The sequence below is a fragment of the Phoenix dactylifera genome, chromosome 3 (genome assembly GCF_051530095.1).
Source record: "Phoenix dactylifera cultivar Ajwa chromosome 3, Ajwa_hap1_PhDact_Kaust_v1.1, whole genome shotgun sequence".
In the NCBI taxonomy this organism is placed as follows: domain Eukaryota; kingdom Viridiplantae; phylum Streptophyta; class Magnoliopsida; order Arecales; family Arecaceae; genus Phoenix; species Phoenix dactylifera.
In genome coordinates, this window is record NC_143192.1 from 37,289,277 (window position 1) to 37,302,148 (window position 12,872).

Consider the following 12,872-nt stretch of genomic DNA (forward strand, 5'->3'; position numbering starts at 1 on the left):
TGTGAAGCAATTGGAATTCAATTATATTATGAGTTATGCTGTTTCAATCAAAACACCAGCATCTTAAAAAAAATGATGAAGGTACGATAGCCTATCTGCCTATTTTTCAGAACAAGTTTTATCTTAGTTGATTGGCAATTCTCCTCCCTTAGGAGAGAAGTCTAGGTTTTGAATCCTTGTAGTCACATTCCTTTATTATTTCTTGGTACAAAGATATATTATACATTTATGAGTTAGAAAGTATATCCAAACTTGTGATAATTTCATAGCAAAATCATTATGAAATTTCTTTACTTATTCTAATAATCTAGGATCCTAACTAAAAAAACAAGCTAGAAGATGTTATTTGGATTCCTTAGCTTTTTATAAGTATCCAAGATGTCACTAGCGTATAACTATTGTGAAACTATAGATAAATGCTCACGAACTATCACACATATTGTAGGAAATATTTATATAGTTAAAATATTTTATTTTGGTCATGTGACTATTTACATAGACTATTATGACATCCCAAAAAAAATAGTGCCCAGTCAGACTCAAAGTTAGAACCGAAACCCAAAACTCATGCTTTTCACATTGTCCTGCAACAACCAAAGATCTCATCCAAAAAGGCTAGCCAAAAATGATATTACTTAGGCTCATTAGCCTTGCTGAGGAAATCAAAATTTAAATAGTATATATGAAAATCTGTGCAAGCATATATTTGGTCCCACATCGGTTGTACTTTAGAAAGATCTTGAGCATACACAGGGCCTAGGCATCCAAATAAGACTTTGGCTAGCTAGTTCTTTAGGTGAGGTCGTAGATCGGTATAAATGATATCAGAGTGGATTAGACACTTGCCCCATGTGGACTAGAAAGATACTGTATGGTAGCACGGTCTCTTTTGAAGCTAACGAAAGACCAATCGTAACACTTATGATTAGATTTGATTGAATTTTGACTTTTAGCCTTGTAAGGATGCTAGAGCCTACATTAGGGGATTATGGGAGTACTCATGCTGACGTTCATACAATTTCACATCGGTTATGTATTAGAAAAATATTGAATACTTAAACAAAGTCAATGAATTCTAATAATAATTTCTGGCTAGCCTTTTTTTGGAGACTTTCTCAATTGTTGCACCAGCTGTCTTAAACTAAAGTTTCCATTCCATGATTCATAACTAGCTTAACTCGAGAGTTTGATATAAGGGAAATTGACTGACTGCTTGGGAATTATCTCCATGCATTAGCTTAACCAAGGTGCTGTCGCCCATAATCTAAAAGCCTGTGGGTCTCGTTTTTCCAACTCATCTGCTATTAACTATCTGAACAGCTTGTGAATTGACTCGGTGTATTTAGCTCAACCAAGGTGCTGTGTCGCCATAATCTCTAGTCCATTGGCTTCGTTTTCCTACTTCGACTGCTATAAATTTACTATGCTATCATAATTTTTGATAGAATATTTGTGAAAGGGTTGGGGGCTATGAATAAGTCCATTCTGGCTTAAAAACAGTGAGCTCCATGGGAACTTAGAATCAATTTCACTGTAGCTTAACCTGCCACCTTGGTGATCACCGCCGACTTCCGGTCAAAGTAAGTTACTCGCGGCAAGCAAAGGGGCTCACACACGTATGGACCGATCGCCACCATTGGCAAGTCAAACCCAAGAGTTTATAAAAATGGCGTTTTTTCCCCAATAAATCAATTTTTTTTTTTTTTGCATCGTTGACTTACCCGTATTGAGAATGGAAGAGTTGGATGCTGTCAGCTTCAAAATTCTGCTACAAAAATGTTGTGCTGCGATTAGCCTCGGAGTGTTCTTTCCATGAACTTTCCACGCATTGGCGATTTCAGTCTTAGTTTTTAAATATATTTCCATAATTAAGATGAGATATCTCGGATTGCCATGCTCGGTTTACCGTCTAACAGTAAGATAACGCTCTCCTTATCCATAGAGGTGTATTCAGCTATAGAACTGGTAGTAGTCAACGTAATTTGATTAAAGATTATTTTGAGAAATCAATTAACGACGAGATCTGGAATATTTTGAAAGTTTGTGAGGTGCTACTGTTTCAAAATCCAGAATATTATTTTAATGTAGGTTGCTTATCAAATGTTAATTCAGAAGTTAGTAGAAGTCTGAGATTGAATTCAGCCTCAGCTTATGCGCACACAGATTGCACTCACTTGGCATAAGTGATGTTTGACCAAGTCATGGCTTGGTCATGACGCTTGTTTCAAGCCTAACGTAGGACGAAGGTTAACATTATGGTTGAGAACGTTCCAACTCAAGCGTAGAATCAGATCATCCGTCCATATGGTCTTGATATATGTAAAATTATTCCTAGCTGAAACTCTTGTAGTTTACTGAAAATAAATTTTTTGCTTGAAGGATTAGGCCTGTTCTGAGAGGTTAGGCTGGTGACACAAAATAGTTGGGTTTTAATCATATTGTCAAAAATTGTTGATTCCTTAAATATAAATTGTCAAAAATGCAAATCAACATTGTCCAAAAGTATACCTAGAGAAGTGAGGAAGCATAAACAATTATATGCAGAGATACATGCAACCTTTTGTTCAAGAATTGGGGCTGCAATTTACTCCGACCAATCAGATGTTCGACTAAACCCAACCTTAATGAGGCTGGTTTTTACTCGACCTGTTCAGAATTAGCAGTGAGTTTGGGTCTTGATTTCAAAATCTGAACCATTTTCGGGATGGGTATGGATAATGGTATAATTCATCTCGAACCTAATCTGAATATATATAACTCCACTAATTCCCTTCCTATCCTTTGCTCCCGTTTCTTCACTCGCTTGTCCTGTGACTCTTGTTTTTTTTTTTTTGCTGAAAGTGACTCTTGTTGTTTGGTCGATGACCGAACCCTAGCCGCACTGCTGCACCCATTCTCCTCTCCAAGCTGATTAGATGCAAGTCGATTTGCTACTCTCTATCTCCACCCAAATTTTATCGACAAACTCGATAAAATTCGATCCTTTATTTTTTTGGAGTTCTGCATTCAATTTTAAGATTACATATTTTTTGCTACAGTTCCCACGAAGCTTCTTAATATGATTACATATTTTTGCTTCAACTCCTATGGATCTGAGGTACTATTCTTTTGTCGATTTTTGACTTCCTAAATAACAATATTTTTATCTATTATATTTCTATTATTATTGAAAATTTATTTTGTTATATTTTATGTTTTAAACTCTTATTTTATTTAATAATATGTGAAGTGCTAAGATTTATTTTAATTTTTATTTATTTTATTTGTATCTAAAAATTTTGACATTTGCAGTTTTACCTGACATGGTCCATCTAACCCTACCCGGCATGCTCCATCTCGAGGTGGGTACGGGACAGGTATGCCTATATAGTTCTCAGTTGCGGGATAGATACAAGTAATGGCCTATCCGATCCATCCCTCTGACTTGTTGCCATCTTTATTAAAAAAATAAAAAGAAGAGTAACTTCACCATATTTAGCTATTGAAGGATTCATATCTTTGATTTATTTTTTCAGAAAGTAGGTAAGAGAAACTTTGGATAAAAAGTTGAAAACAGATAATGGCAATATTCAAACCCAGGTCATTGGTTCATACACTTTATACGGTCCACCTGTACATATGCTCACCCATTTCCCAAGATGTCTAACGCTCTTGAAGCCCCTAATGAAAGTTAGAATATAGTTAGAAGAACTAGGGCTTATTTGGAGAAATTGTTAATTATTTTCCCCGTGTAAGCAAATGTTGCTTGGCACTCATCTTTGCCAAAAAAGAGATGTATTTCCAGAAGTTCTCCACATGTCACTGGTAGACTAGCTAGCTTGCCTGCAGCTTGCTTGTTGACTGGTATCGTAGCATAACTTGTTGATACTTGCGAATCCAAGACCTTATCAAAATTTATTATTTCATGGGTGGTGCTAATGTAACACTAAATTTTGCACAAAAGGATCATGCAACGGCACCACAATGTCTTTTTATCATATTTTTTTTTGTTTATCGCGAATTTTATTTATAGAGGTTGGACATCATAGGCAAATCCCCTCTTTTGCTAGGAGAGTCTAGATAAGTGCTTCCTCTTGGGTTGGGGTTTTGTGCTCCGAAAGAATGATGAATCTTCTTTGAGGACCTCATATATTGAGTCATATTTTGCATACATCTCGAAACAATTTGGATTTTTTATTCATCTATTTATATAGATTTTAAAGTGATCATTGCATGGTTGAACGGTAAACTCAAGCGAAGGAAGGTGAATTGTCCTTTCGTGCGTGAAGGATACAAGCTCTGTCCTTTGAGTTTTGAGAGCTGGATGGTATCCCGGCATGTCCTTTCGGTTGATGATGAGGGAGGCTGTCACATTGCAAGTTGTGTATGTATATCACGAAGCTAATTGGGCCGCGGACTGGGTGGCGGCATTTGTAGCGTGCCATTCAGGAAGCGCCCTATGGGTTAAAGTGGATGAGATGCTTGGTGTATTTCGGAACCTTTTGCTTGTCGATTCTACTGGATGTATTCGTACCCGCATGGTATGATTTGTCTGTTTTAACGAAAAAAAAAGAAAGAAAAAAAAAAAAGCAAAGTAGAGATGGGGAAGTGACAACTTATTCCATTGCTTTATTTTGGTAAGCCTAATCATACATTTACTTAGGTACAGAAGCCCCTTCATTATTATTACAAAACAAACGCCAGATGTGATGCTCACACTACACAGACAAACAAAGACCATGGCACACGTGGGACACTGAGCAGAAGCAAAGTGGGCTTCATGCAAATGTAGGGCCCGTATTTACGGGTGACTAAAGCCTCCACCCCTTCCATACCCAGACCCGTACCCTGAACCATGACCAGACCCAGAGCCCGAACCTCCGCCGCCACCGCCGCCTCCGCCGCCTCCCCTTCCATACCCTCCACCGTGGGCGCCACCTCCCTCGCCGTACCCGGACCCACTACCGGACCCATAACCTGATCCGCTCCCACTTCCGTTCCCCCCACCGGATCCACCGCCACCTCCACCACCTCCGCCGCCACCCCTACCATACCCTCCACCATAGGCACCGCCTCCCTCACCATAGCCAGACCCACTACCGGACCCGTAACCGGAACCACTTCCGTTCCCATTTCCACCGCCACCCCCGCCACCACCTCCACCACCTCTTCCATACCCTCCACCATAGGCACCGCCTCCCTCACCGTACCCAGACCCACTGCCGGAGCCATACCCCGACCCGCTTCCACTCCCACCGCCGGAGCCACCGCCGCCTCCACCGCCGCCGCCGCCGCCCCGTCCATACCCTCCTCCATTGGCGCCACCTCCCTCACCATAACCAGACCCGCTGCCATACCCGTACCCTGATCCAGTCCCGCCTCCGCTCCCACCACCCGAGCCTCCGCCACCTCCACCACCTCCGCCTCTCCCATATCCTCCACCGTTTGCTCCCCCAGATCCATAACCGGAGCCTGACCCGTACCCGCTTCCCGACCCGTAACCGGAACCACTACCTCCCCCTCCACCACCGCCACCGCCACCACCACCTCCACCACGGCCGCTAGATCCGGCTCCTTCACCATAGCCAGAGCCAGAACCATAGCCAGAACCGTGGCCGCCTCCCGAACCACCCCCACCCCCTCCGCCACCACCGCCGCCACCTCCCCCGCCACGAGCAGATGTCAGGATTCGGCCGGCCTCCGAGAGGCCAATGCTCAGCAAAATTATGAATGCAAGAGCAACAACCTTAGTATGAGCCATACTCGTTCAAAGAAGTGACGCGAGATCCAGTTGTGACTTACCACGGACAGAAAGCACGAGTATTTATAGCAGTGCATGCATGACTCTCAGGGCATGCAGGCGTTCTCATTTTTAATTTATTTATCTGGAGGGGACATGGTTTCTTGTCTAAAACGAGGGAATAAGAGGATGTCCATGGGTTCTCTTGACCCACATTTCCATTCCATCAGTCTTTAGCTAGCTCTGCTCGAGAGTTCTAGTATGGGGAGGAATTGACAAACTTATGGTTTGACTTCGCGTATTTAGATCCACCAAGGTGCTGAGCTATCAGCTCTAGTTGGAGGGCCTCGATTTTCCAACCTAAACCGCTACAGATTCAGTAGGCTACCACCATTTTTATGGAATATTATTTGTCCTTTTGAAGAGTTGCTGGGGTTGAACAGTCGTCCATTTTGACAAAAAACAGTGGGCGTTGTGGGTGACGACTGACGAGATCGATTTGATTATAGCTCAACTTGTCACCTTGTTGTTCGTCGGGCTATGCGGGTCGAGTTGGACCTTTTTTAAATGAAGGAGCTTGCAGGATAATCTTGGGACTAAATTAAGCCGGGTCAACCACAAAAAAATATTAAAATACTATCTAAAGTACTTCATAATTTATTATTTTTTATTTTTTTAATATATTCATATTAAAATTATATGAATCGTCTGTTGTAGGAAATAAATAAATAAAATATAGCCATTCTAAACCAACAATTTTTATATCATTGTTGTTTTTCTTGGGCAATGAAGAGCTGAGTTACGGTCAGCTTCGAATCTGCTGCCACAGGGCCTTTGCTGCATGTTCTGTATACAGTGATTATTTGTACATTGAGGCTGTTAATTATGGTTCTTTAAGATAATATTTTCATTAAAAAAAATACATCTCTCTGATTGTAATCCACCACTACCATTTTAGAGTTAATATAGGGAGTTTGTCTGAAAGATAATGCTGACCTTATCCACAGCCGCGTGTTCACCTAACTTTGAGATTGGTCAACACAAAACCCTTCTAGTTCAATTTCTTTTTTTCTTTTATTTTTCTTGTTGGGAGAAACATATCAGCTTCGTGATTGGAAGCACTTCGATCGATACTTTGTCATCTACAACTAATATTGGCCCAATATTAGAATATGATTTTTAACTCAGGCAGCAAGCTTTCGAAGTAACAAAAAAATTGAAATTGAATCGGCTTTGATTGTTTGTCTCAAGAAATGCACAATGTTGGGTTCATGAGGGATGCGGCACCTAGAAATTTAAGTAATGTGGAAATAGAATTAATCTAGGAAACTATAGAAGAGTCTCCCTATGAGCCAAAGCCTTTCATAACCGAAATGATCTCCTATCTATTAAGTAGGTGCCCATTTGTCCGTAGTTTATGGACAACAATTAAAATACAACTAAATCTGAGAGGATGGTCTACCGGCAGTGATCTGTGGACAAAATGGAGAAACTGAAAATTCCAACAATCAATAAGAAAAGTTGCGGATTAGTTGATTGTTTCTGTTTGTTGAAAAATATAGAAGAAGTGAAATGCTTAAATTTTCTTAAAGAAATCAAGTTCTATTAATTGTGTTTTACAAAAAATCTTATGAACTTTCTTCAGCCGGCCGGAAGCATTTGTGTTCAGAGAAGCTGCTTGACCCTATTCTTAAACTTGAGAATAACCTTGCAGCATTTGCACCTTACGTTGAGAGACGCTGATCTATCTTTTTAAGAAAAAGGCTAAGCTTATCAGGATGCAGAGCTTATATAGTTCCATATTGAAGATATAGAGATTCTTCAAATCACTTATAAGATTGTTCAGCTTATTGAATACTTTAACAGGTCTATTTACAAACCACTATCTTTTGTAAAAGTTTTTTTATGGCTTTTTAATATTTTTCTTTCTTGCAAATTCTTTATAAATAGTTTTTGTAAACTCTATTTTTCTAAGAAAAATCGAGTGGCTTTGCCTCCCTCTTCATAAAAATAAATAAATAAATAAATAAAAAAGCCTGCCCAAGTTGCCACCACCTCTACGCGGGGAACTGAACAAGACATGAGCCATTTTACTACAGCAACCAACAAGCACCCTTGCTCATCTCTTATCACAGAATTTTTCAGCTTTATCACTGGTAACAACCCATCAAGGGGAGGGGGTGGCTAACGAACATATACAAGTAATATTATAAGCAGAGTTAGGATGAGAAAAGAGGTTGGACTACCCCAGGGCCTTAACTTTGTAATGAGGCCAACTTGAGTGTTAGTCTGGATTCAAATCAGCATAAAGCGTATGCTTTCCTTACCAGCTGCAAAGGTATGGAAGTAACAGCTCGTTACAACCTTTCATGTCTTGCTGTCCATAGTAACCACATAGTGTAGGCCACAAGAGAGCGACTCTCCCTCTCTACCAAGGCATCAGCCAATATATAGAATGACCAATGCCTGCAAAGAGTCGGGGCAAGGCCTTCCAAAGAGTTCCGCCAAGAGTCGCCAGCAATATTGATAAGTCGCAAGTGATGAGTGATTTTATGGTCGTAAGCGATACTTCCGAGCAAATAAAACCTTGGGTTCAGGCCAATACAGGGCCAAGGTTGATCTTATGGTTGAACATTTTATATAGTATAGATGTAGCCTATAAGTCTAAGAAGAGTATCTGACAATATCATTTTTATTTTCAGTCTTAAAAGAAAGATAAAGATTTTTTTTTTTCATCTGCATGCTTGTTGGTTGAAGTAATTAACTTTCCTTGCTTAAACATTGGCCTTATCCTTAGAGCTTAAGTTGGCAAGTGACATATAACAATTAAATTTCAACGATACTAGGGTTTTTATTGATTCCATAAAATTAAGCGACAAGACAAATTGATTCAAGAAAATCATACTAGCAACCAGAAAAGCGAAGAAACATACGTAGAAAATCATACCCCGATATCCTACCTTTTGTCAGCCAATAAATTTAGCTAGTGAAAAGATAATTTAGTACTCCTTCATTAGCAACCATCTATGTCATATTTGTGCTATACTATTGTCTGAGTTGACTAATATGTAAACCTTCAAATTCGCTGAATGGCTTGCTCCCCGGAAATCGTGTGCAACGTTCCAAGTGATGCAGCTGCATTTTGTGATGCTCCCTGATGTCCCATAGATTAGAATAGAGCCATCGAAGCTTTGTTGATCCATTAGAAAATTTCCCTTCTAGCCACACAAGGCGACCGTATCAGCTCCCCATCAAGAAAGCACATTTTCTATATTATAGCTAATTTGCTAGTAATTTTGTTTTCTATAAAGATAGTTCTATTTCAAAACTTTATCAAAATTATTCGTTTATTTAGTTGCACTATTATAATACCAAGTGATTGCACAAAAAATATTTTTATTTGAGTTTGGATCCTCATCCACCTGGGATTGAATTGGAGAGTTCTAGTCCTCTTGGCTCCACTTAATTAGGGCCATCGCACGCTTATATAATAAATAGTCAAGGATTAAGGTCTAGATCTTGGTAATTTAAACTCGAAAGGATTTTGCAGAGAGTAATCTGAGATTTATTTAGGACCAGAAGCCCCTTCATCTTTTGTTACAAGAAAAACAACAGGAACGCTGGTTTGCGCAGACAAGGATCGGGCGAAGGAAATGTGTTACACGGAGCAGAAGCGTCCGGGGCTTCGTACAGTTGAAGAGATAGGAGTCAAGGGCGACCATAGCCCCCACCACTTCCATATCCAGACCCATAGCCCGAACCATAGCCAGACCCAGAGCCAGAACCGCCGCCGCCGCCGCCGCCGCCGCCGCCGCTGCCATACCCTCCACCATAGGCACCGCCACCCTCACCGTATCCAGACCCACCGCCAGACCCATACCCTGATCCACTCCCACTTCCATTCCCACCACCGGAGCCACCACCACCACCACCTCCGCCACCTCTTCCATATCCGCCACCATAGGTGCCACCCCCCTCACCATATCCGGACCCACTGCCGGATCCGTATCCTGACCCACTCCCACTCCCATTACTGCCACCACTTCGACCCGCGCCGCCGCCACCCTTTCCATATCCTCCGCCGTAGGCACCGCCTCCCTCACCATATCCAGACCCACTGCCGGACCCATATCCCGACCCACTTCCACGTCCACTGCCACCACCAGAGCCGCCACCACCTCCACCACCTCCGCCGCCTCCTCTTCCATACCCTCCGCCGTAGGCACCACGTCCAGAACCATATCCCGACCCACGTCCAGAACCATATCCCGACCCGCTTCCACTTCCACTGCCACTCCCGCCGCCACCTACTCCGCCGCCGCCGCCACCCCTTCCATACCCTCCGCCGTAGGCACCACCTCCTTCACCGTACCCAGATCCACTGCCTGAGCCATATCCTGACCCACTCCCGCCTACGTTCCCACCGCCGGAGCCGCCACCACCTCGACCGCCTCCACCCCTTCCGTAGCCTCCCCCGTTTGCTCCTCCAGCTCCAAATCCGGAGCCCGACCCGTACCCACTCCCCGACCATAGCCAGAGCCACTACCTCCCCCTCCACCACCTCCACCACCGCCACCACCGGCACCACCTCTTCCATATCCTCCACCACTAGCCCCAGATCTACCTCCTTCACCTCCACCACCACCTCCCCCAGCAGAAGCCAAGGATCGACGTGCCTCAGAGAGGCCAATGCTTAGCAACACTATGAAGGCAAGAGCAATAACTTTAGTACGAACCATAGTGGTAAAAGAACTATGTGATTGAGGAGTGAGTTGTTTGTAAGAAGGTCAGGGTGCACAAGTATTTATGGCGCAGCAAGCACGGTTCTGAAAGGCATGCAAACTCACGGAGAGCACGGTGTGGCTTGGCCTTTTGTAAACTCACGGAGAGCTAAAGAAAAATCTGCACGGCATCCTTAAGCAGTGTGTGAACCGAAATCTTATAGTCATCTTGGACTCGTGATCTCATTGGTTATTTGAAAGTGATAGCGTAGGCATTTTAAACTCCTGAAACTGGATGAATTAGTGCGCCAAAATTCGTGCCTGATTGCGGAATTTTGTCGAACACCCTGTGAGCGATTCCATGGAGGGTCATCAAGGGGGAGTCTAGAAGGTGGGGGCGCAATGGTGATGGCTGAGGAGGAGCGCCCGACGCCGGTGGCTGCAACCAAGAAGCCGTGGGCTGTGATTGTCAAGGCCCCGTGCGGCGAGGCACTTGGTCAAGGGACCAGATCTCTGATGGCGAGTTGAAGGAGTTGCAGCGGTACTTCACCAAGGTGTTGGTGATTTTGCTGGAGAGGTTGGGGAATGCCTGGTTGGCCTGGAGTTCCACGGCAGTCATTATACGGAGCCTAGGGAGAAGAGTGCTGGAACATCTGGTGATCCGAGAGCTTCGTGCTAAGGGGAAACTTAACTGTGATCCCGAAGCCATCCCAATGGCAGTGGATTTGGGGGGAGTATCAAGCGTGCCGGGGACTGTTCATGCGTGACGGCACAACCACCCACCCGAGGAGTTAAGGGCCCATCAGGAGGAGAGAGCCTCATCCCCTCATGCGAGGCTCTTTGGCCTCCTAAAGAGGGCTCTGCAGGGAGTTCAGGGTGACAAGAACTTGAATGAGGAGGATTGAATGGAGATTAGTGCTACAGTGGAAGCAAGGTCTGGGGAGGGGATCCTGGGAGCCTCTCTAGTTATCCAATGAAAGTCTTACTATCGAACTCCTGGGGCAGGGAAGCCCTCCTTTGCCCCAACCTTCCATAGGCTGGTCCAAGTCCATAATCCAGATGTGTGTCTTATTCGAGATTCGGCTATCCGGTAAAAGTTTGCTACGGGCAAGGAGAGCCCTTTCTAGATCCTGGGGGTTCTATGCAGTGGAATCCCGAGGATTGTCGGGAGGAATCATCGTTGTATGGAGACTGGGGATCGGCGAGCTAGACATTTTCCATGCGTGTATCCAAGAGGTAGTGATGGTGATATCGGATGGCACGATGAGGCCTTGGGTCTTTGCTGCTGTTTACGCTAGCACGGACTACATGGAGAGGAGGATCCTGTGGGAGGAGGTAGCCAAAATCACTCAGCATGGTCATTCTCTTCTAGTGGCAGGGGACTTTAACTGTGTTGATGGCCCTCGGATCGCCTTAGACCATTGTCCGATTCTGGTGAGTACTTCTTCCTCTGCTCCATTTTGTTGTCCCTTTAGATTTGAGAAGCTATGATTGGCATACCCCCACTCTTGGGAGGCGGTTCGTGAGGCTTGGCAGGTTTCAGTCAGGGAGAATGCTATGTATAGAGCCTCCCGTAAGTTTGAGATAACCAGGCGGCGACTGAGGAGGTGGAACAGGGAGGAGGTTGGTAATATCTTTAGGAGGGTGGAGGAGGCTATTTTCAGGCTGTAGGATCAGGAGATGCAGGATGGAGGGTTGACTTCAGGGGAACTGGAGGTTCTTAGATCCCATTTAGCTTTCCATGATTCACTTCTTTGTCAGCAGGAAACCTTTTGGTGACAGAAATTCAGAGTCCAGTGGATTAGGAAGAGAGATCGGAGCATTATATATTTTTATCAGTCTACTATCATTAGGAGGCAGAGATATCGGATCAGGAGCATCATAGGATCAGACGGTCAGATAACAGAGGACCCGGTTGACATCAGGAGGGCACTGGAGCTGTTTTTCATGTCTAGGTGGATGGATCAGTCGGATAGGGTGGGTTCTTCCATGTTACCACTGACTCAGGCCAGAGTTACAGAGGAGGAGAATGAGGTCTTGGTCCGACCTGTCACGGGAGAGGAAATCAGGGAGGCTATGTGGTCCTTGGGGGAGGATAGGGCCTCGGGACTGGACGGTTTTCCCTCGATTTTCTTTAGGAGATATTGGTCGATCATTGGTCAGAATGTGGTGGAGGCGATACAACAGTTTTTTAATTCGATAGTCCTTCAGATGGATTGGAAGCGGACATTTGTCACTTTGATTCCAAAGAAGCTGGACGCCTCGGGGTCGGCTCATTTTCGGCCGATCAGCTTGTGTACTACCTTATACAAGGCTACGGCGAAGGTTCTTGTTGCGAGACTGCACGACGTTCTACCTAGGCTTATCAGTCTGGAGCAGGGTGCTTTTGTGGAAGGGCGAAGTATTACAAACAACATTCTTATTGCCTAGAT

General features: G+C 43.8%; 1 pseudogene; it reads right to left on the reverse strand.

Moving 5' to 3' along the window:
• Positions 1–4,341: 4,341 nt before the first annotated feature.
• Positions 4,342–12,082, reverse strand: LOC120109986 (uncharacterized; annotated as a pseudogene).
• Between the last annotated feature and the right edge of the window lie 790 nt (positions 12,083–12,872).